The sequence below is a fragment of the Alosa pseudoharengus genome, unplaced genomic scaffold, assembly GCF_046254945.1.
Source record: "Alosa pseudoharengus isolate Yale_2024_CS ecotype anadromous, Long Island Sound unplaced genomic scaffold, YU_APseudo_1.1 YU_APseudo_1.1_scf_21, whole genome shotgun sequence".
Taxonomy (NCBI): domain Eukaryota; kingdom Metazoa; phylum Chordata; class Actinopteri; order Clupeiformes; family Clupeidae; genus Alosa; species Alosa pseudoharengus.
This window is the reverse complement of record NW_027468674.1, coordinates 16,987,169-17,003,449: the sequence shown is the minus strand read 5'-3', so window position 1 is coordinate 17,003,449 and position 16,281 is coordinate 16,987,169.

Genomic DNA, 16,281 nt, shown 5'->3' with positions numbered 1-16,281 from the left:
ATGAAGGCCCCATACAGTTTGTAAACACCACAAGAGGAAATAATCGACAAGACACAACAGTCTTGCTACAACAATAATCCAAGTACAGCATATTTGGCCTTATAAACCCCTACTACATTTGACCTCATTTGGCACTGCCTATTCACAGAGAGGCCATTTCAACCAATAGACTAGCGGACAGGGTTGGGGTCAGACCACAGAATAGCTTTCCCTGGGGTTACCTATACAAAGCCAGAGAGCTCAGCCCAGGAATGATACAATGAAAGATTCCCATGGGTAGAAACAAGAGATGCACATGCTCCTGGGAGAGAAACCAGTCTCTCCTAACCTCACTTGGTTTGGGTTTCTCAGACAAGGTCTGCATAGCATATACCCGGGCAAACATAGGAAATCACTGCTGTCAGTGAAACCAGAAGAGGATACAAACTCTAGAGGAAACAAGCTCTTCCAAAACATGTGGAAATTGTGACACATGCTCCGTTTTGAGTGGAGAGGAGTGAAGCAAAGACATTCGTAAGATGCATGTGTAGGCCTACTGGGGAACATTGCAGTATTATAGTAGGCCTAGTGGGGAACATTGCAGTATCATAGTAGGCCTAGTGGGGAACATTGCAGTATTATAGTAGGCCTAGTGGGGAACATTGCAGTGTCATAGTAGGCCTGGTGGGGAACATTGCAGTATCATAGTAGGCCTACTGGGGAACATTGCAGTATCATAGTAGTGTGTAACAAATATTGGTGACTTGTTACTTTTCTTGCTGATCTGTGGAAGGGGGAAGTTGTTAAAATTCCTGTGCCAAGATATGACTTGGGCAATCTAGTGTTTTGTACCTTTGGACCATGTACCATACAATAAAAGTAGTTTGCCTGTTATTTTCACTGTTAATTTGGAAAATGGGTGTAATAAAAAAAGCTAAAAATGTATCACTAACTGAGGTTTTATTAATTCACCTGCGTCACAATCAAGAGAACTCTCTCCAATCAAGAAACACTCTCCAAAGCCTCTCCAAAACAAAAAAGACAACACAAAGGCAAGTACAGGACAGTTATTCTGACTCAAGCGAGTCAAAGATTAATCTTTGGCACTAACAGGTTGGATGACGTCCATATCATACTGATAACCCCTCCTCCTCGTTTACTCTCCATGTATGCGTCTTCTCCTTTATTCACTCCCCTCCTCCCTTTTTTCCTCTCTTCTACTCCCTCACTCTCTCGCTCTCTCGCTCCCTCTGTCGACGACGTCTTTGCTGACAGTCTGTCTCGATGGGAGCTTGTTACCTGCCTCTGTCTCCCTCTTTAGCCGGCTTTGTCTTGCCGCTCACTGCAGATCTCCAACCTCTTAGTGCGTCGTGAGTCGTGACTGAGCAGCAACCCCGCAGGTGGAGAGAGTGGAGAGGCCAGACAAAAGCAAACACTCACCGCACAAAGAGAAGCCGAACAAAAACACGACGCTTCAAAAGCTACTAGGCTGGAAAACCCAATGAAATTCTTCTTCTCTATTCTTACCACACACACACACACACACATATGCACACACACACACACACACACACACTCACATACACACACACACATACATACATACATAATCAAGTGCGCACACACATACACAATCCTTGGTGAAAGAAAGACCATCTTGCTTGATGCTTGGCTAACACAAGTACGCATGTCTGCCAGGTGGAGAGTGATAAAGAGAGGTTTTAGATCAGGGGTTCTCAAAGTTTTGATTGGTGAGGGCCAATTCAGGAACCCAACATTGAACTGAGGGCCGCCAAAGGGGCGGGGGGAGAAAAAAAAAACTGGAAAATAAATCCTATTTGTAATTTTTTAATGACCAGGTTGCATCTCTACAGTTTACAGTATATGTATTGCATTAAACACATTTTAATTCATAACTGAGGCTAAACCTGGCAAAACTTGTGAAAATCTTAAGAAAAATTGCAATGCACACACAATCCCTGGGGTTCTATACCCTCAACAGACTAATGTGGGATCTAACAGTCCTGTGTGCAGTCCATTTCAAGTACAAGCTTACCAGTATTTAGAACAAACAGTCTCAGTGTGCCTTGCTTCTTATCAGCATAGGCCTTATTCAGGGCCAATTCCAGCTACCAAAGCACCACAGGAAAACCTGACGGCCACTAAACACCACTAAACGGAGATTCATTCTTTTCAAAGCACACAGTACAGTTGTACAGTTTTAACAGTTTTACAGATGTTATCGCGGGCCGCCAGAAATGTTTCCGCGGGCCGCCATTGGCCCCCGGGCCGCACTTTGAGAACCTATGTTTTAGATACACTGGGGAAAGGAGGAGAAGGACCAGTGTGTGTGCTGGTTACTATCACAGTCACCATAAAAGCTGTGCCGGATAAGGTGTGTCGACACCGATGACCCGACTCCATGATATATACCATGGGTACTCCTGGAACAAATCAATGCTGGGTGTAACTAGTGTTCGAAAGGTTGGTAGTGTCTTGGGTGGGGACTGGTTCAAAGGTATTTCAGATAGTACCTTCGCACCCTATCTAGATTATCGGTATCTGTTCAGTGAAAACTCTTTACCTATCAAGATTGTCCTCCACCCTTAAACTAGAATTCCGGTTGTTTCCACATAGATCTGTGTTTCTCAAGGTCACCGAGTACTGTCGGTACAGAAAAAGAAAAAAAAAGGAAAACAATTGGTTCTACCTAGCTCGAGTTGCTGCAGCCAACAGCTAGAGCTGCCAGGCAGCTACAGTGCTCTACACTCTGGGGGCATGTTCATGAGCCCTCATGCTCATGCCCCCAGAGTGTAGCACTGTATCATCATCATCGTCTTCCGTTTCTTCAACCTACCTCGTTCACTACCTTTGCATGAAAACAGTGAAAACCTGACCTCCAATGATCCCACCAACTTAAGTAATCTGGCCCACTTGCTCCAACTACCCTATTCACAGCCTGTGCTTGACAGCCATTTATGCTTCGCTAGCCATAACTGCTTCCTCGTATAAGAGGACTCGTGGATAGGTTTGCGGGCTGCAGGAAACAGCCAGGATGTAATGAGGTGTAACTGATTGAAAGGTCTTATTGGGTACTGGTAATGCTCTACACCAGTGTTTCTCAAAGTGTGGTCCGGGGACCACTGGTGGTCCGCAAGCTATCCCAAGTGGTCCGCGAGCAGACGTGGTAAAGTATATAGATGAGTTGTTTGCAATATTGAACCAACTTGTATGTGAATCCAAACAGTTCTGCAACACTAGCTATGTAAGCTATGCCAATCATATGAATCCTCTGACACAATAAGCAAGGTGCAAAGACAATAAGCACGATGGTTCAGTGAGTAGGCCTATTGTGTCTATTAGCTAGGTGGTCCGTGAAGTTTTTTCTACTGGTTAAGTGGTCCTTGGTCTGAAAAAGTTTGAGAAACACTGCTCTACACCTTGCTGACCCCCAGGGAGAAAAACAAACATGTCTGCCAGTAAAACTCAGCCAAGAGTGAAATCTAGTCTAGCGCTGGTCTGTCTGTCTGTTCCTCTTTGCCCTTGTGCCTGCATAGTAAAAAAATCAAACCATATTATTGAATACTATTTAAACCATAAATAGGCTGCTCAGGTCACTTATTTAACAAGAACACTGTACATATTAAAGGGGAACTTGGCAACTATTAAAACTTAACAACCCGTTTAACCCAGTGAAAATGGTGACTTTCCCCGCTCCCCCTTGTGTCCCCAGGCGGAAAACCAACCTTGTAACATTGGGACTACCATCCCGGTAAGAGAAGTGAGAAACAAGAAACTCACATTGTTCTGCCAAACTTATGCTAACCGTTTCGCTCTCTTGTAAACAAATCCATGTGTTTTATCGTTACCTTTTTCCAGTTTGAAATAGCATAATACACAACTTCTCCAGCAGAGGGGAAAATATAGCTAATCCTGCCAAGTTTCCCTTTAACACCAAGCTAGAGCAAAGGGTTATGAAGTAAATAAGCGCTCAGCTTGACCAGGACATAATGTGTGTGTGTGTGCCTACAGACACCTGTGTGTTAATACAAAAATATTAAGATCTCTGAGCTGTGAGAAATTGTTCTCAACTATTTAAAAATGTTCTTATGGTTCTCAAACATTTAATTGGCAAACAATAATTCCATTAACCGCAATACAAATGGTACACCATTGGTACACCAATAGTTCATCCATTTATTTACTTATTTGCCATATCCTCTCGTGAACCTCCTTGTACTGCTGTAACAAATCAAACAAAAGTCTCTCCCTCCGGAAAGACTGTACACACAGTACACACTGAGTTTCACTGTGTGTCGCTGCAGATAATCGCATCGGCTCCCCACCCTCGAAGCTCAACCCCACCCATCCTCCCTTTCCAAGCACTTAGTGTCCGATATCAAAAGTGACAGACTAGACTACCAGGAAAAGACTCCTGCTTCCTGTCTGCAGCCCCAAACGTTTTTAGAGGTTGTAAATAAAAATGAGGAAAACAATACATTAAACAAATTTGAGGAGGAGATCATCGCAATGGCCCAGAAAACTACACAGAACTCCCTCACGATCATCACCACCTGTTCTCCATCTTCCGAGCTGTTGCCCAGCTGCAGTCACACACACACACTCTCTCTCTCTCACACACACACACACACACACACACATACACACACACACATCCCCTTGTGCTCCTTCACCTTGATGGTCCCTTTGTGCTGCTTCTCTGAAAAAACACTGAATATATGTGTGTGTGTGTGGGGGGTAGCCAAAGAGAGAGACAGAGAAAGCGAGATGAAGGGAGAGAAAGAAAGAGGGAGAGAGAGGGAGAGAATGACAATCAGAGAGAGGGAGAGAATGACAATCAGACATAGAGAAAGAGAGAGGGAGAGAGAGAAAAAAGCAAGAGAGAAAGAGAGAGGGGGGGGAAGAGAGGGAGAGCTGGTGAGGGCTCGTATGTCCATGCACAGAGGACAACCTCAATCCCAGCACCACACAATGGATCCGATTTAGAATGCCACAGCAAGGCTCCCGTTGTTCTCCTCCTGGTAACAACTGATATGGGAAATACAGTCACTAAAACACACTTCTCTTGAGGTATCAAAACAACCAGTACGGAGTGTGGAGGGATTCACTTTTTTGGTAAAAGATATCAGATGCATTTCTTTCATGAGAGTAACTGTGTGAGTTTTCGCCCTAAGGTTTTCCCTCAAGTGCACTCTATGGTAACCAATCTCTGTGTGTGTGTGTGTGTGTTGGGAGGGGGGGGGGGTATGTCTTGGGGGGACATACGGGGGGGGATGTCTTCCTTACCCTCTCTAACCAGGCTAGTTACTATCACCATTATCAGATATATTGATCCAAGAAAGCATGGGCAAACACCTGAACAGTGAAGTTTTGTCTTTTAGAACGCACACACACACACATACACACTCTTTCTCTCTTGCTGAGTCACAGGGGGTCCTGGGACATACTGGGACATACTCGAACAAAGGTTCGGTCACCACACTTCTGGGTTACCGTGGAAACATCTGCTTACTCAGGAGGGGATTAGGACACATTCCTGGAATAGCATGCGGCCCATCAAGCGGTGCTGTTCTGAAAAGTTCTGGTTAAATACTTGTTAGATAGTAGGTTATTCCACTCCTGCGACACAGACTTAAAGATAACCATTCTGAAGGAAACACAAAAAACGTATTTACTAAAGTACACAGGCCTTGGCTGGCTTGGCTTATCTGCAGTTTCAGAGCCTAGACATGAGATTCTGACTAGAGGCCTGCGCGGGACAGATTTTCCAGTCCCGCGCCCGCCCGCTCCCGCAGTGTTCAGTCCCGCTCCCGCCCGCTCCCGCAAAGAATTATGATTTTCAGTCCCGCTCCCGCCCGCAACTGTAATACATTGTCCCGCTCCCGCCCGCAATTCCCGCATGATTCCGACGTTCACCTACTGCTCAAGACAGTTATTGACATTGGTTTGAGGAATTAAACACGCTGCGCTAAGCTGAGCGCATCACTGACGGATCCTTCTCCAAAGTGCATGAAGCGCCTTCGGTGGCACCAGCTGCTTAGGTTTCACAGCAATACCCAGCAAACCTACCAATTTAATCTACAGTGATATTAAGAATAATACATTCTTTATATGCTTTATTACGTTTACATAAGAAATAAAAATATAAGAAGTGATGTTATAATTTTAAACACCGCATAATGCCCTGCCCCCTCGAGCATTTGAGCATAGCCAGCTCACATTACAATTGATTTAGGCTTAAATGCAAACAAGTGAAATGGAGAAAATATTAGCCTACCTTTTCTGAATCCAGAATATTGAAAATATAACATAATCTTAATTATTATTATTTAGGCTAACCATGGCCTGTCGCCCGTGAGGGAGAAAAGACATGGATCGCGCTACAGAACCTCCTTCTCCGTTGTTTTTAGCAGGAGAAACATCGTGGCTGTTGCCTTTGCCAGTGTCTATAGCTTAATAATAGCAATAGGAATGGTAGCTTGATAATAACAGCCTAATAATATAATATAATTATAACAATCGGCCTAATAGTAATATAGGCCTAATAAAGAAGATAATGATGATGATGATTATTTGAAGAAGACAGACAGACAAACACGTAAGTCCAAGTGGAAATGTATTTATTTTTCAGAAAACCATTTGGTTAACCCTGCATTATAACAAGCACAATCCTGAATGGCGTTGACGGAATCATCGCCAAAAAAAACACAAAAACAGTGGGCTACTGTAGCCATTATAGAACTATAAAACGGCTGCATATACATTGACCAATAGGTAATTTATGATTTTATTTTACATTTTAAAACACTTTTTTAATTCGCGGGACTGCCGCTTATCACTGCTCCCGCCCGCACCCGCGCTGTGCGCTCTCCCTCCCGCCCGCTCCCGCAAGGAGCTTTCAATATTTGTCCCGCGTCGCACTGCTTTGCGTTGGGTCCCGCGAGTCCCGCGGGACTCCCGCGGGAGTGCAGGGCTCTAATTCTGACCACAACTGCTCAAAAACAGGGGCAGCAATCCCCCCCCTACCCACACACACGCGCGCACACACACACAGACACACAAACACGAATCTAACAGTGACCTGTCACAGGTGAGCTAGTTCTCACCATCCTGCAGTGCCCCTTCAGAGTCAACCGCAAGTTACATTCACACCAAAGTGTGCTGAATTTGTTTTCAACATTAACTGGATTTCATTAATAACAAAGGCAAAATATACAGAAAAGCCATTCATCAGCTTGTATTATCGTAGAGAACCCATAGCATGGGCTACCCAATAGGCATTGAAGCTATATCGGCATATAGGGCATACCGACCATCCACTCCATCAAGACACCTGGAATGCAACTCAAGGCTATAGGTGACCCTTTATGACCCTATACTTTCTAAATGAGGCCCAAGACCACTTTAAAGGGCCAATTCATCACTGAATCCAACAACGGAAGAGATCAGACACACAATTAAATTCTGCTCCAACAGCTAAGCAAGAGGGGTGAAAAATTAACTCCCACGTTAACCCGAGAGGTCATGTAAGCAGATAAACCTGTCCCGCGCTTAACATATAACCGCGACCCTGACAAAGCGCCAAACACAGATCAAATAGCTCAATAGTTCAACATGATGACAAAGAGACGTTAGGATTGATGATATTCCGTTTCTTGTTCAAAACGGTCTCTTTAGTTTGCAACCATTTTTCCACTGGAAGGATGCGGCTCTGACCATAAAAATGTCCGGGATCACATGGTGTCTCTTTATTGTAGCCGTCTTCATTAAGCATCTTTTTCCAATTAAGATACGAGGCTTTTAGTTTTGGTGAATTAATAACTAATTGGCCACTAGACAGCCTTTTCAACAGTAGCCTAGAGAATGATTTCAAACAGACGTTCGCAATTAAACTATTTGGCTGAACGCCTATTTGGCTATTAATTTAATCATAGTTTATTATACTGTTACTAATATAAGTAGTAAGAAATATAAGCCTAACTGCAGACCACCGTAACCATTAGGTTACATAATCTACCCAAACTTAAAATGACCGAAGTCAGAGGCTGAAATGAGCTTACCTTGTGAATGCACCCCTGACGCAACCAACCAGCACACCATCAGAACTTTTGCCAACGTCTTCATTGTTAATTAATATATAACACAAGCGAGACTAAATGAAAACAGTAAATATCTGTGTTAGTGTGCCCTGCTTGCAATAACGGGCGAACTGTAGTAATAGGATCCACAAGACGCTTGAAGTGAGGGTATCGGGCGAAGTCTTCGGAGAGTGGTCTTTATAGCTTTGGAACACCCAAAAGATAAGTTAGCCTACTAGCCACACCTCCTGCAATACAAGCGAGTTGTAAACGTCCACCCTGCTAATGATTCAGCATCCTCCCAGCCTTTTCACGTAGCCAAGTGTTGGATGTTGAAACAAGGTTTATTGGAGCATCCTTTGTTGACTGTAATTCTGAGTGTTTCCTTCAAGGAAAAGCAAAAGCGTAGGCCTATGTTTGAAATCAAAGGGTATCTTTGTATTGGTTTGTTAACTTATTGAACTAATCAACATGCAAGCAACTCGATACTGTAAGTATGTCTCTAGACCCAAGACTGGATGGCTGAGCCATAGGTAAATATTATGACTTATTTTCTGCACGGGTTTATTGTCCTCCTTTGATCTAAGCGGACTGAATGTTTTTCAAATCTAAGGATAGGCTATGGAGAAAACAAGATGCCAGTGCAGTCTGACTTGACTTGAAAATATAGGCTACACATCTGCAATTCCCTCACTCTTACACTGCAGGTAGACCCTAAGGAGACACAGTGACAGAAAAAAGATGTAAATTGAATCAAAGTTTGTCATCTCATTTTTTTTTTTTAAAGGTACAGCTTACTTGACTACTTTTTGGTTGAGAAGGTTCCCTCAGACAACTTGACAAATTCATGGAAAATTCAATATTTCAGCAGGGTCTGTATTAAACACCATTGCACATTTATTAGGTTTTTATTGAAAATGTTTTATTCTTAATCAGTAGGTCATTTATTCTTGGTAAATCCTTAATACGCAACCAGTTGATCTTGATCTAAGGTTACTGGTATATATGGATCAAAATAGAGGGTTTATATGCTCCTAATATGTGACTTACAGTGACTAACAGGCTTGGAATTTCACCATTCTGGGGGCAAGGCCACTTGGCCTTCAGTTGGGCATATTTGGTGGGGGGCACAATGGCCACATGTCAGGGCACCAAGGCCAAAGTTAACTATACAGTAGTAGGCTATAAAAATGATCAAAGTTGTATTTAGCCTATTCACTGCAGTAGACCTGCATCACTGTGAAACATTACAGAAACATGAAACATGACATATTAGCCTACATAGAACTGTAAATCATCTGATCATCTAATATTTACAGATATCTAGGCTATATATAACATTTATTTTATATTTGGCCTGTTATGAAATCATGTATTGAACAATTTAAGCACAGCTCAGCTTTAAGAAACTCAAATAGCCTAGATGCATGCTTAGCATTTTGTGATCATTAAGGCTACTTTCACAAACTCTTAGTCAGCTGTCCTATGATTTACCAATTCTAGGTGATATTTGTAACATTTATTTTGTATTTGGCCCGTTATGAAATCATGTGGAACAATTTAAACACATTGTAAAACGTAAAGCCCAAATTTGGAGACATCCATGCATGTCGAAATGTACTGCAAATTCAAAACTAGATTACTCTGGAACGTACAGGGGACTGCTTTACACTTTTGTGTTCGGTAAGGTCTGCTGTTTATTCTGATATATGGTTTGTCATGTGTTAAAAGAAGGGTTCGTGAAGTATTCCACCGAGATGAATGGGTAGGGAGATCATGGGACGCAAAACCTTCAGTAGAATGTATGATTAAATTGAATTATATTATTCACTTTTCTCGCTAACCGTTCAACACAGCAATTATCGGCTAACATCGTTTAAAAGCTGAGTGTGATGTGTGTGATGAATAGGCTACTTTGCGAGTAGTTCAACTGAGAAGAATGGGTGAATTTGGACGCACTTTCTTTCTTGCGCTGTCACTTTCTCCACTGCGTAAAAGACTAAATTAATTTGCGCTGTGAATGCTAAGATTATTTTGACAGGCCACAGGCTAACTAAAAATCGCTATTAGTAGGAGCAGAATATTGAAAGAATGGGGCACCAAGGCCACCGTGGCCTGTAAACCTCTGATTTTCAAAGGGGCCTCACGGCCAATGCAAGGGGCTACGACAGCCATGGCCGTCGTGGCCGCCGTGAAATTCCTAATAATGATGGCAATGAATAATTATTAAAACATTACAAGACAATGTATTAGAAGTATGTACTATTTTGATCCATACTATGTATTGATAGCCTTAGATTAAGACCAACATGTTTATTCAGGATTTACCAAGAATAATTCAGGTCTTGAGTGAGAATAAGACCTAATAAATGTGTAATGACGACAGACCTTATTGAGCACTGATACTTACACAATGGCTGACATGTGTTTGCTAAAATAAAGTGTAGTGTGCCATTAATAAAGTAATGGCAATGAGTTGGATGTAGATTACCTGGATGGATTAACACTTTAGAGAGAAATAAAATCCTTCAGGATAAATAAAGTAACTTTAAATAACTAAGTAATCATTCTATGGAAAATTTGATTGTAATGGGATGTTAGCCTGCAATTGGATGTTGTTGTGATATGGGTGGTTTGGCTAATATGCCCATAAATTCTATCCATCACCCATTCTGTGTGTCATCGCTGATGCCACACTGCCAGATTTATGCCTTTATAGCATGTTACGCCACACAGCTTCTGTTTGTGTTTCTATAGGGACAGGCGATATCAGGACCAACAAAACAGAGACTCCCATGGAATTTGCGGTTACCTATCCCTTTCCAATCAACTGTCCGGAAGAGGATAAAACATTGGGTACTTTAACAAGACTGGACTCATTGTTTTAATGTTTATATGACAAGTCTTGTTACCACACCCACCCAACCAACCAACCACACACGGATCGGAATTGACAACAAATGGCAGTTTGCATCAACTCTGAGATTTGTTTCATTTCATCAGACAAAAAATATATTTTTTGAGAATGTGGAAAGGAACGGGTGCTACTTTAAAATTCAGAAACACAGTTAAGCCAGTCTGACTTTAAATGGTTATACTGCAGAACACCATAGACACCTGGGTTCTTTTAAACAAAACAGATTCATACTCAGAATCGTCATTATTCAAATTAATTTACACAAATGTATATGCTACTTTAAAAATAAACTACACACACACACACACACACACACACACACACACACACACACACACACACACACACACACATTATGAATAAAAGTGCAGGGAAAAACAGGAGGGTATGCATTTGAGTATGATACTTATTCTCAGTTATTTGCCAAGAGTTGACACTAAAGCATATAGGCCTTCTTGGAATACCATTAGGTAGCACCTAACTAAGAAATGAACCAGTTAATGAATTACTGAAAGGGAACCCCGACTATTGTCATACGGGTTGTATGGCTTCATACTCTCCTTTGTCCTCTACTACTAAAATACACTGTTAGAAACATGTTCAATATTTTCATTATTTTGTACAAATGTAATACATAATGATGAGCTATGAAAGCTGCCATTATACTTTACACACCAGAGTTATAAGTATAGTCTGCCATTTTAATCCAACACACTTTTTGTTAGATTCAGTGTATACTGTTCTTCATGGACCCTAAGTTGTCCTTTCAGGGTGTGCTTTAAACCGATATCCCACTACCTCTTAAGAAGGCTTTCTAATGACTGCTTTCTGATGACTGGGCGGTAGTAGTGTAGTGGTTAAGGAGCTGGCAGTAGTCTGAAAATCATGCAGTAGCCGGAAAAGTTGTGGGTCAATTGCCAGCAGCAGTGAGAACAGGCACGCTCAACTTCCAATCTTACAGCAATTTCGGGTGCGAGTTATAAAGTGACAAATTAAGTAATAAATAAGTAATGAGAAAAAACTTATGAGTGCGTTTTTTCTACTTCAATTCCCAGCACCCACCGTTTCACCGTTGGGCACTTAACCCCAAGTTTCTCTGGGGACAATGTAATCCCTTGTAATATAATTGACATGTTAGTCACTTTAAACGTGTTAGTCACTTTAAACGTGGATTAAACGTGTCCACTAAATGAGTAAATGCAAATGACTGTGATGTTTATTCACACTGAGCCCAACAGAGCTAGCGTAATGTGGCCCCGGTGCTATTTACAGAAAGCATGCTGCCACATGATTGATTGATTGATTGATATAGATAGATAGATAGATAGATAGATAGATAGATACTTTATTGATCCCCAAGAGGAAATTGCACATTGTTTAATCACCTCAATGGATATAACAAATCTTACATTTGTACATATTTAAATTATATTATATCATATAATAATATACAAAGAGTTCAGGTGCAAAACACTATATAAACGCCACCTCCGTCAAAAATTAGATAATGCTGGTGAGTGAATGCTCTCCACACATAGTATATGTTAAGCAAATAAGCAATAAATAATAAATCATTTTGCTTCCAATACCACTCTCTCATCTCGGTCTAAAATATTGACTTGTAGGAATAACCTATCGGAGCCTGATTAAAAAATCCTCAGTTAAAAGAAAAGTAGTCAGACGGATTTAGAGGGTTTAGCATCTGAACTCTTCATACTGATTTAAGTAGATTTAAGGGACTAACAGCATGCTGAATCTTAGTGCATACAGCACAGGGCCTTGCTTCATCTTAGGAGTTGCAACAAAGAGATCTAAAATCTCAATACATAATTTAATATTGCAGACCGCAAAGCCAGCTGCTTTCAACTGATCCATTTAGGCTGCAATAGAGGTAAGATTTTTCCAACCGCATCTCTCTCAGTAAGAAAAATGCACTTTGTTCAGGGAAGTAGGCTAATTCCAAGATTGAGCAATGAATCAACAATCCTGAGTACTCTTTTGTAATGGGTGACTAAAATAGAGTGAGTTTCGTGAACCTCACGCTCAAGTCTAGGACATTATTGACATGAATGGTATGCGTCATTGTACACACCTACAGCCAGTTGGGACCAAATCTACCACATCATATCAAAAGTAAAGTAATCAATTAAGTCAATGAAAAGGAGAACATTTATGTTCCACAACTCGTAGTAATCTCTGAACATATATTAAGATTACAGTAGTGAATAATAATAATATGCTTTAAAGTGTTAGTAAATGTTAAACTTAGTTGGACACCTCAACTCTATTTTGCTGATGGCAAGGGTTGATGATGTTGATGTGTTTCATCATCACTGTAATCATCATGGTGATTAGATCAAAGTTACTTCAAATCGTAACTCGTCAAACTGACTGAATTCATGTCCAGGCCATTCTACTGGCTTGTGTCACTGGAAACTTGATCATAGTTTATATTTTATTGGTCCACTGTAACCATTGCTATGATGGTTCATGAATAAAACAATTAAAGATTAGACAGGTCCTTCCCTCCATCACTTTTATCGTTGTGGATAAGATGATATAACACAGCTGAATCTTTACCTGTTATGTGCATTATAAATTAGACTTTTGTCCCCAATGAAACAAATGCATAATATGCACAAACAGACAGACATGAACTTTGGTTTGTGTAGGCACACCCAGTGAACTTGTACAGCATATCAAGGCTTCTTAAAGGTTCTGCAACCTACACTTGTTGGGAAATATTATCTTTTGTTTGTTTGTAACCAAGCTATTTTTTTCTAGGTGTGACGTCCCTGAAGCAACTAAACCTCCTGAGCCATCACCATGGAGATGGGCTTTTATCAGAAATGAGATACCAATGTCACGCAAAGTGGGGTGGTCAATATCAGTCCACTTGAGCTTATCTTCTTGAGGAGTGGATCGATGTTGCAATGTACGTTAGACTTAAACATGAAGGAATGGGGAATGTCATTGTAGGGAGGTGACGAAGGTCTATACCAGATGACCCGACCTGTCATTCCAATATGGCATTCACAAACATTCCAAAAGGACAGTTGCTGTGACTATTACTGGAAATTATGAGGCGAATGCAGACAGTAATCAATGTAATTTAAATGCTTCCTCATTTCTGAAACTGACTCCACGTGGGTTCATTAATTTATAGCCACACCTTGCAAGATTAAAAACATTGTAGTAACACCATGATTAAACCCATCACAAATAACAAAAACACGAGTGATATACAAAAAAATTCAATAAACAAACATGCACGACTTTGCAGGAAGTATGCCTGCTAGTCAATAAATAAGTCTAGAATGTAATACAGAGGACCAAAAATTAAACAGCTGCCACCATATGTCACAGACATGGTATGAATGTGTTGACAGTGACAGTGAATTGCATCAGAGCATATAAGAACACTGCCATATACAATGACCTTTGGCATGTTTCTGCATAAAGAATGGATGATGTTATGGGACATTCCTCAAATGGGTGTACGCTATCTAACTACACTTTCCTGACTGTTTTAACATGAATTTAACCCAAAGGAACATTTTGCAGTCTTTTCTTTGTCTCATCAAAATAAATACTGTAAGCTCTTTTTGAGAGCAAACCGTACTTGGACCTGTATCTCCTAAACTCTCTTTAGGGGAACTAAGAGACTAAACAATACATCAAGAAGTAAAAAAAAAAAAGCTATTTTACGATTTTAAGTTAAAAGTTAACGGAACAAGAGGATGAGGAATGGGGAGAAGGGATAAAAGGGCAACACTGCTTCCTTCACAATACATCCAATTTATTGAACTGACGTGTCGGTCAATGAGACCTTCATCGGAGTATAGACCCTTTCAACAATAAAAACAAAAACAATGCTTGAACGTTCTATTTGGGCCCCAATCTACTTCCTCTGCATTAAGATAACATATGGAATGTTAAAAAGGAAGTCTTGTGGGGCCAACTATGATGCTGATAATGGAACTCTCTTGAAAGGGTCTATACTGAGTGACGAAGGTCTGATTGACCGAAACATGGCAAAAATGGTATCCTCTCAGAAGATAAACTCCAAGTTCATGTATCTTTCAAGGAACTTGACCTTCTGTTATGTAATGCAAACTAGACAGCCATTTTTTGAACTAACCCTAAATCTAAGTATATGCAGGACTGAAAAACAGGATTTTAACCCAGCAATGATGCTGTGGATATCAACTAGGATCTGTACTGCCCCCTAGTGCATCATGGCAAAGCCAAACTGTCTAACTGTCCATTTGATTGCAAAACCATATCCTCCATTCCCCACAAAAAAGAAATCTATATAATAAGTGTTGATGTGATTAACATTCTTAAAACTTGAAACCTCTATTTATGCAACATAACGCTTCACTTGTTTACACAGGGTAGTTACTGTGTTCCTCAATCCAAAAGTGAAGAGTATATGTAAACGTAACAAAGCCTCTAGAAATACCTGAATGAGGTGGAGAGGAAAGTCAGGCAAAATTACTGGAAAGACTTATTCAAAGCTAGAGAGAGTTGTCTGTGCTTATTTACTCAGGTCAAACACTGTGGCAATGTCTTTAGCACTGTTTAACAGAGTTGTACTTACGGGCTGGCTAGTGTTTGCTCACCTGTCCTTTATGACGACCGTCAGCCATAAAATGGGAAAAGCTGTTGGCTTACTGACAGTAGGTACATGTAAGTGTGTTGTGGTTTTTCCATTACAAACGCAACACCATTGGTAGGTTTTATATTTGCGTAAACGTGCCGCTTTTGTTGTTATCAGAGAAAAACCAGGGGGTATTCCAAGTGCGTGGTTCAGTGACAAACCTGGGTAAGTTAACTCATAAAAAGTATTAAACCTCCTAATAGAAGAGCTGTGTTTCATTTACCACTTATTGAGTTAACTTACCCAGGTTTGTCACTAAACCACATACTTGGAAAAACCCCCCAACTCTGACCAACAGACCCACTTGGACCCACTTATTTTGTCTGGGCTACCCCCTCATAACCAAACATGCTAGTTTTCAATGGATGCATGGTTTTAATATTTCTGACCTCCCTGTTGATATGCAGAATATCACAAGACGATCATTCAAGATTCAACAAAGGTTGGTAAAGAGATCACTTAGCAAACTCTGACTCATATACCTCTGTAAAGATTCAAATTAAACAAAAAAAAAAAACATTCATAGTTATCTTAGACTGCTATTTTAAAGATCTTGTGAACAGATGGTGTAGTGTCTCCAGCCAGCCACCCCTCTGTATTTCTACAAGAATCAGAGACTGATA